The following is a 12230-nucleotide window of genomic DNA, read 5'->3' as shown; positions in this document are numbered from 1 at the left end:
TATTATAGCAAAAAGTAAAAAGCAATGGGGGTTATTTATGAACAGCAAATCCACTTTGCAATGCAAATGCACTTGAAAGTGCACTGAAAAAGCATTTGGAGGTGCAGTCGCTCTAAATCTAAGGGGTAGATCTGACATGAGTCTGCTGATTTTATCATCCAATCATGTGCAAGCTAAAATTCTGTTTTTTATATTCCCTGCATGTCCCTCTCGGATCTACAGTGACTTTACTTCCAAGTGCACTTTCAGTGCAAAGTGGATTTTCCTTTAGTAAATAACCCCCATTGTGTTTTTTCAAAATTATCAGTTTTTTTTTGGTTTATAACGCAAAAAATAAAAAACACAGAGGTGATCAAATACCACCAAAAGAAAGCCCTATTTGTGGGAAAAATGATCAAAATGTCATATGGGTACAGTGTTGTATGACCATGCAATTGTCATTCAAAGCGTGACAGCGCTGAAAGCTGAAAATTGGCCTGGGCAAGAAGGGGGAGGAAATGCCCTTTATTGAAGTGGTTAAGTACTGCTAATGTGCCATTTTCCTCCTCCTTGAAACATTATTACAATCTTTAATATATTGCAGCTTAACAACCCTTAAATGTGGTGCCTGCATTAGTTTCCCTTTTTTTTTAAGTGTAACTCCACTTTTTTGGGGAAAAAAATTGCAAATAAAGAAAAAATATTATAGCGTATACAGTTGCGACATACGTCATGTTGTAATTGAATCTTATTAAAAAAATGACCCTTTTGGTTCAATCTGTAGCCACTGTAAGTTTCTGAAAATGCAATGCAATATGACTACCTGGAGTTGTTACTGAACATCCCCCAGAAGCATAATTTCCTGCTTGTGTGATTGGCTCCCTGATTTTAAGATACAAGTCATATTTCAGGCATCCCCAGATACTCCCAATAGAAACACATCTAAAGGGATACAGGTCCAGCAGATTTCCTCATTAGTGCTCTGCAGGTACACAGCTGATTGATAAATATGAAACCATTCCCATTAAACCCATTCAGTACAGAGGAACATACAGGGATTTCTTCAGAATAACAAAATGTAGGGATCTGCAACAATGGTTGCTATAATCCTTGTAATGTACATAGATCACCCAGAGGAGAATGTTTTTTTCCCAATAAAAGTGGAGTTATGCTTTTTTTTTTTTCTTTTTTTTCACCTGGTGATCCAGCCACTTTTCCTGTCTTAGGGTGAATTTTCTATCTATGGAGGAGCAACAAAGAGCCCCATAGACAGCAGCACTGACTGGAAAAGGCAGTGTTAGATGGAGCAGTCGATTTTTGGATAAAGGTGTTAACTAAATTATTAAAAGCTGTCCATTGTGAGCACTACTGTTGGTGCTAAATGGTTGGTCTCAGCCCACTAATTTCCACTTTTACTGCACTTGGTCTGTTAACAGAAGCTGAATGCAGCCGCTTTCAGCACAGAATTAGCCCCCCCCAGCTCCTTCTCCCTCAACGCGGATCATGAACAGCACTTTTCACTCATCAGCAACTCTCCAGTTAGAGGCAACCTCCAACATCCCCCAGCGCTTCCTGGGCTTTTCTTTTTATACCTCCTTCCGTTGCCACTGTGCTCCTCCTGCTCCCTGATACACTTGGGTACTGTAGTTCTTTTCCCAGCAGCGGTGATGGCTTTGCTCCTTGCCCACACTACATTTTCCAGCAGTCTGCAGCCAAAGTTCAGTCCCAACAGTAAGCATATCTGCTGCTGCCATCTTGTGTAGGAAAAAGAGTCCTGTAAGTCAAGTACCATTAATTCCAGTCACATTTGTACAACCGTTTGAGAGCAATAAACAAAGTTTAAAAAGAAAAATGTTAAATATGCACACACACACACACACACACACACACACACACTGATATTTGGAGGTCTGCATCTCTAGCCAGCCCTGTCTTTTGTAAAAATAAAACAGTCTTTTTTTTTTCTAAGAAGGGCAAGTAAAACAGCTTATCTTCATCAAAACGAACAAAATAGTCCATAAACTCTTGTACTTCACAAAGCTTTGGCTCACTGCCAGCATAAACTTGTCCCACAGCAAGGTTTTGAAGTTACAGAGGTTCAGAAAGGGTCACAGAAGTCCAGCAGCATCTCAGCAGATTAACAGTCCATAGCCCTCTCAAACTGAGTTAGATTTACTAAGGGCAAATAGACTGTGCACCTTGCAGGGGCAGTTGCACAAGCTTGGTAAATGTGGTAAAGGTCCTCTGAGTCCAACCATCCAATAATGTGCAAGCAAAAATGCTGTTTTTTTTTCCTTGCACCTGATTGGATATTCTTTAAAAAGTGAAGATTTACCACTTTTACTAAGCTCTGGGGGAAATGAGTTCAACTGCACTTATAGAGCGCATAGTCTATTTGCCTTGAGTAAATCCAACCCACTATTTCCTACTCCACAGATGGTGGTGATACATATCCCCATCCCTAATGTCCCTGTATAACTTAGATAACTTGAAAAAAATCATTTAATTGAAACAAAACACAAAAAGCATGAAATAAATTGTATTCAGATTAAACCTGATGCCCAGCATAGTAAATCCATCCTCAATCATGATGTCCAGTGAACTTAGTTCAGGGTGAGGTTTGACCCTGATTACTGTATGTGTGCTTGCAATCCTCTAAAACATGTCCAAAGTCCCTGACTGCATATGCTCAGCCCTTACCCTAGTCTAACTCTGCTACTAAGACGAGGCTGTAGAAAACAATTTCATGTCACAAGTCAGACACCATGACAACCCTGAGCACGGCAACAAGACACAAAGTAGTTATACAGCATTAGCAAGGTCTCTCAAAGCAAAAATTTTCAAAGCAGACTGGGGTTCCAAGATGTGCTGTTCAAGCTCTTTTGAAGAAGCTCCAAGAAACAGACAATGTTGAGGACCGTAGATACAGTGGTTGACAATAGGAACTGGGGTGCAAAAAATGGCAGCAGGTGCTCTCAACCGATGAGTCAAAATGTGAAATATTTGTCTGTAGCAGGAGGCAGTTTGTTTGCCAAGGGGCTGGAAGAGTTTGCAGGCAATGGTGAAGCAATGGTGGAGGTTCCTTGCAAGTTTGGAGCTTCATTCCTGCAAATGTAATTGGAGATTTGGTCAGAGTTAATGTTGTCCTCAATGCAGAGCAATACAGGCAAATATTTATCCATCATGCCATACCATCAAGGTGCATGCAACTAGCCCCAAATTTATTCTGCAGCCGGATAATAACCTCAATCATACAGCCAATATCATTAACCTCCCTGGCGGTATGATTAGTTCTGGTTTTAGGTGCTGAAAGCGGTACAATTATTTTGCATGGAAATTTGGCGTTTTATATTGTAGGCCTGCAATTCTTAGGAATAACTCTCTTAAATCTGTTCAAACCAGAGTCTAGCAGACATCCTGGGTATGATAAAGTTTATAATATAATAAATAATAATAAAAATTATTCAATAATGTAATCAAATCCTAAAACACTGAAATTTGCTCATTTGCAGAATTGTCGCTGTCATTAGATTTAGTGTTTGATGACGAATTTCCCCACAAATCGCTATCGCTCAATTCTGCAAGTGACTATAATTTATTATCGCTGTTTTCTAGTTGGTCTAAAATCACTTTTGACATAAAGGGACACTTTTTGGTTGCTATGGGCAATCTCCAAATTCCAGGCAGAAAAAAAAAGTATTAATAATATAAAAGTGCATGCAGGGTACTGGACAGACCACTAGGGACAAAGGGTGTGTGTAATTTTTTATACAGTACTGTAATCTGTAAGATTACAGTACTGTGTGTGTTTTGTGTGTTTTAACTTTTTTGAATTTGGCGCCGATCTCCGCTCCCGTGCGCCGTAACGTCGCAGGGAACGGAGCTCGGCGGCACTCGGGCACTGTGTGAATCGAGTGGAGGACAGCTTGATCACACAGCGCGGAGGACATCGCTGGATCCAGGGGACAAGGTAAGTAACTCTCCCTGTATCCAGTGATGCGATCCCGAGTCTGGCTCAGGGTTACCGTTTTTGTTGCTAAAATCCCAACCCGAGCCAGACTCAGGATTACCGCTAGGGAGGTTAAGAACCATCCCCAGTATAAAGAACAGAGTGCTGGAAGTGATGGTTTGGCTCCCACAGAGCCCTGATCTCAACATCTTTGAGTCTGTCTGTGATTACACAAAGATACAGAAGGATTTGAGGCAGACTACATTCACAGGAGATCTGTATTTAGTGCTCCAAGACATTCTATTTCTGAAAGCATTCTAAATTTTCAGCATTTTTTTACTCTCGCCTAAAATTTTTGCACATTACTGTGTGTGTGTGGGTGCGCGCAATCCATTAAAGCATGTCCAGAGTCCCTGACTATCTCCCCTTGCTCTGCATATGCTCTGCCCTTACCCTACCCCAGTCTCAAGCTTACCAGCTTTGGAAAGGTCCCAGGTTTGATCACCTCTCACTAATGCTGAAGAACACAGTAGTCAGCATGGTATATAGATAATATAAAAAAACGATAATCCAAAAAGTAACGATTGTCTATCAAGTATACATGCACAGTTTTTAATACAAGAGTGTTTGCATTAGAACATGATCAGAAACTGTAATGAAACCACCCAAAGCACTGGAAATGACATTTGCATAGTTGCTTAACGTACCTATATATGTTAAAAAGTTAATATGTTTTTAATGTACAGTTGTCCTATATTTGGGTTCTCTGTCCATAGTGGTTTGGGCTTTCCTGTGCCAAAACTTGTATGATTTAGAAGTTCTGTTTAGGGAATAACCCAGAAGAGTAGTGGATGTTAGAATTGTGAAATGACTATCACTGAATAGATACAACGAAGAGGAGGCAATTATATGAAAGAAGGTCAGCATTATATGCTTTAAGTGCCCATTTAGACTATTGCATTGAGACTGTACAGATAAAATGAAGAGGAACAATTACAGTATATAGAGCAAAGTATTTTTTTACTTACTAATTACAAAACAGTACAGTACAAATCTGCAGCACCAACATCCTTTAAGGACCCATTTAGACTATTGCTGTGCGGAATTACAACTGTTACCAAACTCACAGCAACGCACGTTACATGCATTGCTGCGTTCAGGTGTCGTTCATTTTGAAAAGCACCTCAACACACTAATCCAAAGCAAAGGTGTTTCAGTACGTCACAATGCATGGCAACACACCATCATGTCTTGCATTTTATGGCACGTCTCGATTTACAGACATTATCTTATATTACTGGAATATTATTCATTTCAGTGTAACACACAACATAAAGCACTGAAAAATGTAAATGGCCCTTAAAGTTTCTGTTGCTTTGCTGACCATGCTTGAAAATTCTGATGAAAGAGTATGGGTGGCTCTAGGTGTTTTTCTTAGAGGCTCATGAAACAATGTATCAATTCATAACTTGATAGTAGAAACCATTCTTTCATACCGGAGGGTTATCAGATGTGCCTTTGCAGTGGCTACTGTGTATTGTGTCATTGCATTTCACTCTCTTCCCACCCCAATGACATCCTCCTTTCAAATGAAAGCAGGTAAACAATAGGAAATGTTCTTTTGAAGTTGTCTTCGGTATCACTGTGTTGTGGGAAGAGATGTTAAAGTCTTTCTCAAACTTTCTTTGTTAATGAACGTATGGTAAATTTTATATATATGTGTTTCTAAACTTTTTCTTCACTAATTACAAGTATTGTTGTCCATGGAATTGTTTTGTGGGTTCTACATCAAATATTCTATTACGGAAACTTGTTGCTATTTATACCAGGTCAGTGTGAATTTTAAGTGATATTTATCATTTTTAGTTTTTAATAATTATTATATAGTTAAGGTTTGCGTTTCTTGGTATTTTAAAACTAGCTTGGTACACAGAGAAAATGCGCTGACTCTATGGATATCAGTTGATGCAATGGGGTTGATTTACTAAAGGCAAATCCACTTTCCACTATAAGTGCACTTGGAAGTGTAGTCACTGTATATCTGAGGGAAAGATCTGAAACGAGGGGAAGCTCTGCTGATTTTATCATCCAATCATTTTCAAGCAAAAATGCTGTTTTTTATTTTCCTTGCATGTCCCCCTCAGATTTACAGCGACTGCACTTCCAAGTACACTTGTAGTGCAAAGTGGAGTTACCGTTAGTAATTAAACCCCAATGTATTTAAAACATTACCATGACTTGTACTAATAGCCTAGAATTAAGATTATTATTTGATGTTGCTTTTCAGGGTTTTAGGAATGAAGATTTATGTTGAAGAAAATACTTAGGCATCACTGTATTGAATTGGTAAATTAAAGGGGTTCTCTGGCATAGAGAATGTTTCCAGATTCCACTAACTCTTAAAGCATAATTTTATAATGAATATGCACTTGTGCTGCCACATCAATGTACCTGTTAACTAGCAAAGGAGAACTCTCACAATATTTACTATGCTTGCATAGGTGTATACAAATTATGACTGCATACATATGGCAGTATCAATAATAAATGTGGTCTGCTAATCTTCAGCATCTGAACCAGGGTGGATAAAAATCAATGATTAAAAAAAATAATAATAATAATCTGATTTCTTTAATTTATATAGATTTTTTTGATTTTTTATCACATTTATTTTAATAAAATGCTTTTGGAGTGAAAATCTATCTAAAAATTGTTTTCTATTCAAGGTTCAATAATAATTTAGTTTATTCAGCATGAACTGGAGCGTCCTTATGTAGCATGAGGCTGTATATTCTGCAATATTTACATTTTTGGTAAACTCATTCAATGAATCCAAGCTCTGCAAGTGGAGATAACATGCACTGCATTGATAAAATCATTCAATTTCACAGTAACCATGAGCTAAAACAAGTACAATATTCCTTTATCCCATTGTTTTGCAAATCTACAAACTGTATGATTGAATTGGTTCTGATATCGCTGTTTTACTAACCTGACAGCTTATTATTCTATATAGGAAACTTTTATTTTGTTTGCAAATATTAAAGACTCTAACTACCAGCAAGAATTAGTCCTCACATTTAAAGAGCACCTGTCATTTCAGATCCATCCTGGCAGCGCCTGTTAGTGGACATCCACTCATCTGCTGCCCCCGCATCTTTCCCCTTGTTGTGTCACTGCCGCATCACCAGCCGTCCCATTAAAGTGAATGAGACTGTCGGTGAGCCAAAAGCAGGTCAAAGGTGGAGCCGCTGCGGGACAGAGATGACAGTTGCTCTTAAAAAAATTAGATTTAAATCGAGTTGATTTAAATCAAGCCTTTTTACTAGTGATTTAAATTGACTTGATTTAAATCAAATCCACCCTGATTTGAAAATACACCAGCTGGTGGTGGTAGTAGTAGTAGTAGCAGTAGTAGCAACACCAAGAATCAAATAGGATATATCTAATGTTTAAAAAGGTATTAAACCCCAAAGCAAACATTTATTATATTGCAGCTTACCAATCCTTAGATTGAGTGTGGCCGCATTTGTTTTTTTTGTTTTTTGTTTTTTTAGGCTTGCTTTCCTTTGTCATCTGGTGATCCAGTCAGTAAGTCTGTTTTCAACAGAACAAGCTGTTATGCACATCTACCATATAGATGGTTGAGACAAATCATTTACCACTGACAGGAGTGCTTACAATTATGTGCTTTTATTTATGCAAAATATTTATCCCAAATAAAAAAAACGTTGCTGTAACTGCATGAGCATGTGTTCCCGGATGACGCGGTGTGCACTCACATGCTTGCATGCTGTTGTCACAAAAATTAATACAATATACACATTGTCTTATGCTATTTGCAAATACATATTGAAATTATAAATTCCAGCACTTGTTTTCCCTTTTTTCAAGAACTTGGTGTATGAGATGTTTGGGCCTATTCCTCACCCACACCTTTTACTGTGAAGAGTGTGGCAATTTCATATTTCACTTGAAACTGGTGAAACCATGCACCATGGCTTGTCCAGTGTTAGACAAAACAGAAATGGCTATTTAAACTACACTTTGAAGGGTGGACATGAAGGGCTGTGCCTGTGGTACTGTAAAAGTTGGCCATAAAGCTGGAGACATTTATAGCAAAAAATCATATTTTAAGGGGTATAGTGTTTTTTCTTCTATTTTTCAACATATTTTCTTCTTTTGTTTATTATGGTCTGGACAAAAATGTTAGGCAGATTATTATGAAATATAACATAGTGTTTATATATAATATTCTATTCAGCAAGCAGATGCACTTTAGTCTCATTTTAACTTATTAAGCTTTTCATTTTTGTAGACAGGATCTTTTCAGGAACATTGGACTATACTGCCACCTTTAAAAGAATTACTGGTAGACATTGGCAAAGCAAAGCTTTAAGGACATCCTAGAATTACCCCTAGTGCTCCCAGCATGCCTCTTTTTTTCTAGTGTCCTTAGGACATTTGCTCTGAAAGAAGCAAAACTTTTTTACTTATCAGGCCTTTTTTTCTTCTAGCAAGATTCTACAGTTGCTGCAATGCCACTGGGGCTCATTTTTGCAGCTTCCAAATTACTCCTCAGTTTTTCACGGGGTTGTACTGCTGCCATGAAGAAATAGGGCTGGTTTGTAATGGTGCCCTTTGGTTACTTTAGCATAACTATGCCTTTGTGAGTACAGTCTGTGCACAGTCTGTGCACCTTTCTGCATATGTGTGTGTCAGTTCCTGGCATGCAGGCCTCTCTGAAAGCCACACCACCTCACACTCCCTGGAAGCTCATCTAGAGCTTCTGAAAGCCACATAGTGTTGGAGGTGTAAATGGGGAACAAGCGTGTTAAATTTGGTGTTATTGCTCTCACTCTCCCATACTGGTCACTGGAAGTTCAACATGGCACCTCATGGCAAAGAACTCTCTGAGGATCCGAAAAAGAATTATTGCTCTATATAACGATGGCCTAGGCTATAAGAAGATTGGCAAGACCCTGAAACTGAGCTGCAGCACTGTGGCCAAGACCCTACAGCAGGTTAACAGGACAGGTTCCACTCAGAACAGGCCTCGACATGTTCGAACAAAGAAGTTGAGTACACGTGCTCAGTGTCCTATCCAGAGGTTGTCTTTGGGAAATAGGCGTATGAGTGCGGTCAGCATTGCTGCAGAGGTTGAAGGGGTGGGGGGTCAACCTGTAAGTGCTCAGATCATTCGCAGCACACTGCATCAAATTGGTCTGCATGGCTGTTGTCCCAGAAGTAAGCATATTCTAAAGATGATGCGAAAGAAAGCCCACAAACATTTTGCTGAAGACAAGCAGAATAAGGACATGTATTACTGGAATCATGTCCTGTGGCCTGATGAGACCAAGATACATTTATTGGTTCAGATGGTGTCAAGCCTGTGTGATGGCATGATAACGACCACAAACACACCTCAAATATGACCACTGCCTTGCTAAAGAACCCGAGGGTAAAGGTGATGGACTGGCCAAGCATGTTTCCAGACCTAAACCCTATTGAGCATTGGTGTGGCATCCTCAAACGGAAGGCAGAGGAGCACAAGGTCTGTAGCATCCACCAGTTCTGTGATCTCGTCATGGAGGAGTGGAAGACTGGTGAATTCCATGCCCAAGAGGGTTAAGGCAGTGCTGGAAAATAATGGTGGCCACACAAAATATTGTCACTTTGGGCCCAATTTTTACATTTTCACTTAGGGGTGTACCCACTTTTGTTGCCAGCATTTTAGACATTAATGACTGTGTGTTGAGTTATTTTGAGAGGACAGCAAATTTACACTGTTTTACAAGCTGTACAATCACTACTTTACATTATAGCAAAGTGTAATTTCTTCAGTGTTGTCACATGGAAATATATAATAAAATATTTACAAAAATGTGAGGAGTGTACTCACTTTTGTGAGACACTGTATATATATATATATATATATATATATATATATATATATATATATATATATATATATATGCGACGTTTTATTTGCTGCATGTTTGAGTTTGGCCTCTTGACTCAGAAGTGTTAAGGAATGAAAGAATTGAACTAGCATTTTCATAAGGAGGCCAATAATTGCTGGCTACATGGCTTTTCATGACAGATATTAGGCCTGTAAGTATTACTATAGAGGTGGCATTTGTGAACTGTAATCTATTACCCATAGGGCAATCTAGGAAAGGGATATTTACTACCCTTAGGTTCTTAACGGAGTCCACAGCCTAGAAAAAGTTAAATAGCTCTTCTATAGATTATGATATGCTGCAGCTGCACCAGCTGTTCACAAAAGGACAATAGAATCAAATTTAAACATAATGTCAGCATGTTATGTATAGTATGCCTTTACATACATTGCATCTAATTTTAAACTTGCTATCAATCTTGACTAGCTGTCATTAAAGATTTTAAAATCCCTAAGAATAGGATGCCTTGGCATAAATATTTATTAATGACTCTCACAGTCCTAAGAGCTTGGTCTAAGAATAAAGTTGTGGAACACTGGCCTTGTGAAATGAAGGCAGTCACTTCTTAATCTGAACTCCCATTGCTTACTTACAGAGTTCATCAATCATGTTTTATGAGTTTTAACCCAACTCAGACGCCTATCTGTCATTTCAACATTGTAGTGGTGACAAAAACTGGTGCCGAAAATGTGCTGCAGGTGTAACTTTCACTCATGCTATTTCTGGGCTGTTCAAGCTCTGTGCAATCATCTGAGGGAAGAGCGCCATCTTAAGTCCTAGATTAGCAGTTCACGTTACGTGTTGCAATAGACTAACCTGGCATCAGAGGTTTGGCAACATCCTGCGTGTGAAACCACTAAAGGTGTCGATTGCAAAGTGATTGGCTTAAAACTCTTTCTCAGTGAGGCTCTTAGCATTGCCTCCTTTATTACAATTTGTGTCTCTTGAGAATTTTTACTCAAAACAGATTAGTTGGTGAATGCCATTGTGCTCCAGTAAATGCTGGAGGTGAAAGGTTATTTTTTTTTTTACAAGTTATAAAGTGCTTAATTGTTTCTTCTTGTTATGGTCTCATATTATCTAACAGTACATTCAGTATACCTTTGGAAATGCAACAAGCTTGCTTATGAGTTCTGAAGGAAGAGAAATGGTGCTACCTACCCTTGAACAAGTTGAATCCCATTAACATATTGTGAACACGAGAATAAGTTTGTGCGCATGTGCGCAGAAATGCGAGAAGTTACACAAACACATATGCGTGAAAATGTGTGTAAATGCATACAAAAAAAAAAACTGCTAAAAAAATAGATGCTCAAACAGGAGTATTGTGTGAAAGAGGCCTTAAAATATAGTGTAAGTTGCTTTTGAGGGCATGAATTTATGTGAATAGTTGATTTTTTTTGTTGTTGATTTGTAGTGTACTGGTAAATTTTGTTTTTTGATATCTATGTGCATTCTTTTAGGTAGTTAGTATTTATTTAGCAACTCATGATATTTCATTTAGAAAATGACCTGTACCATGACTGTTTAATAGTTTTTAACAGTAGTCATGAATGGACAAGTATTTCTTTAGAATGCTCCTGGTTCCCAAACGGGGATGTCAAGTCATGTAATTCATATTTGCCAGGTCCAGTGGATGATAGGCATATTCAACAAAATGTCTCAAAACAGAAGTAATAAATTAGCTTTTTTCCTATGCATGTTTTGATGCTTTAAAAATAAATAGTGTATGTGGCATCTAAATGACATTAATTCTGTGATACCAGTTAATTTCTGTAGTTTCTCTATGCAGTTCTCAGCTCTGCATATGATTTTTAAGGTACAGTGTTCACCTTGTACGCATGTCTGCAAGCCCTTAAACCAAGCTCTACATAGCCCATTTTCATTTGTAATAGAAGAGGACCTGAACTGTTGAAGTGTGCCCAAAAAGGCAAGCAGAGGGCACAGGACTAGTCTTGAGTATTGCTTGTGTTTTTTCTGCAACTGATCTTTTCCCCAAAACAGACATATGATGCCCTGTACTGCACCATGTGGAGGCAGCCACCAACCTATTAAATAAATAGGGCTTTCCTTCCTCATGTCAGAGCTGTCACTCTGATAACTGGGGTTCTGGTGAATGGTGAAATAATATTCATGAAGCAGCAGGAGAGATTAAGGAACACACCCACAGAATAAATAAAACAGAAGCAGGGAGATCTTTGCACTGCTGGTTGTCAGCTTTCCCTCCAGCGAGTAGATCAGTTTTACACAGTTTTACTGGTCAAAACCTGGCTTACAATGTTGTGAAAGGGGTACGTTCATTTATATGAAATTACTCTATTACCTCTCTCTGGAAACAA

At 38.5% G+C, this 12230-nt stretch overlaps 1 protein-coding gene across 12 annotated transcripts in view; it reads left to right on the top strand.

Moving 5' to 3' along the window:
• The window catches only part of EYA4 (EYA transcriptional coactivator and phosphatase 4), a 390196-nt gene that overhangs the window by 164821 nt on the left and 213145 nt on the right, over window positions 1-12230 (top strand). The gene's annotated exons all lie outside the window — the stretch shown is intronic.

The sequence above is a fragment of the Lithobates pipiens genome, unplaced genomic scaffold (genome assembly GCF_037356315.1).
Source record: "Lithobates pipiens isolate NorthernLeopardFrog02 unplaced genomic scaffold, aLitPip1_a1.2 Scaffold_18, whole genome shotgun sequence".
In the NCBI taxonomy this organism is placed as follows: Eukaryota; Metazoa; Chordata; class Amphibia; order Anura; family Ranidae; genus Lithobates; species Lithobates pipiens.
Note: the sequence above shows the minus strand (reverse complement) of the source record. Positions and strands in the feature narration are given on the sequence as shown.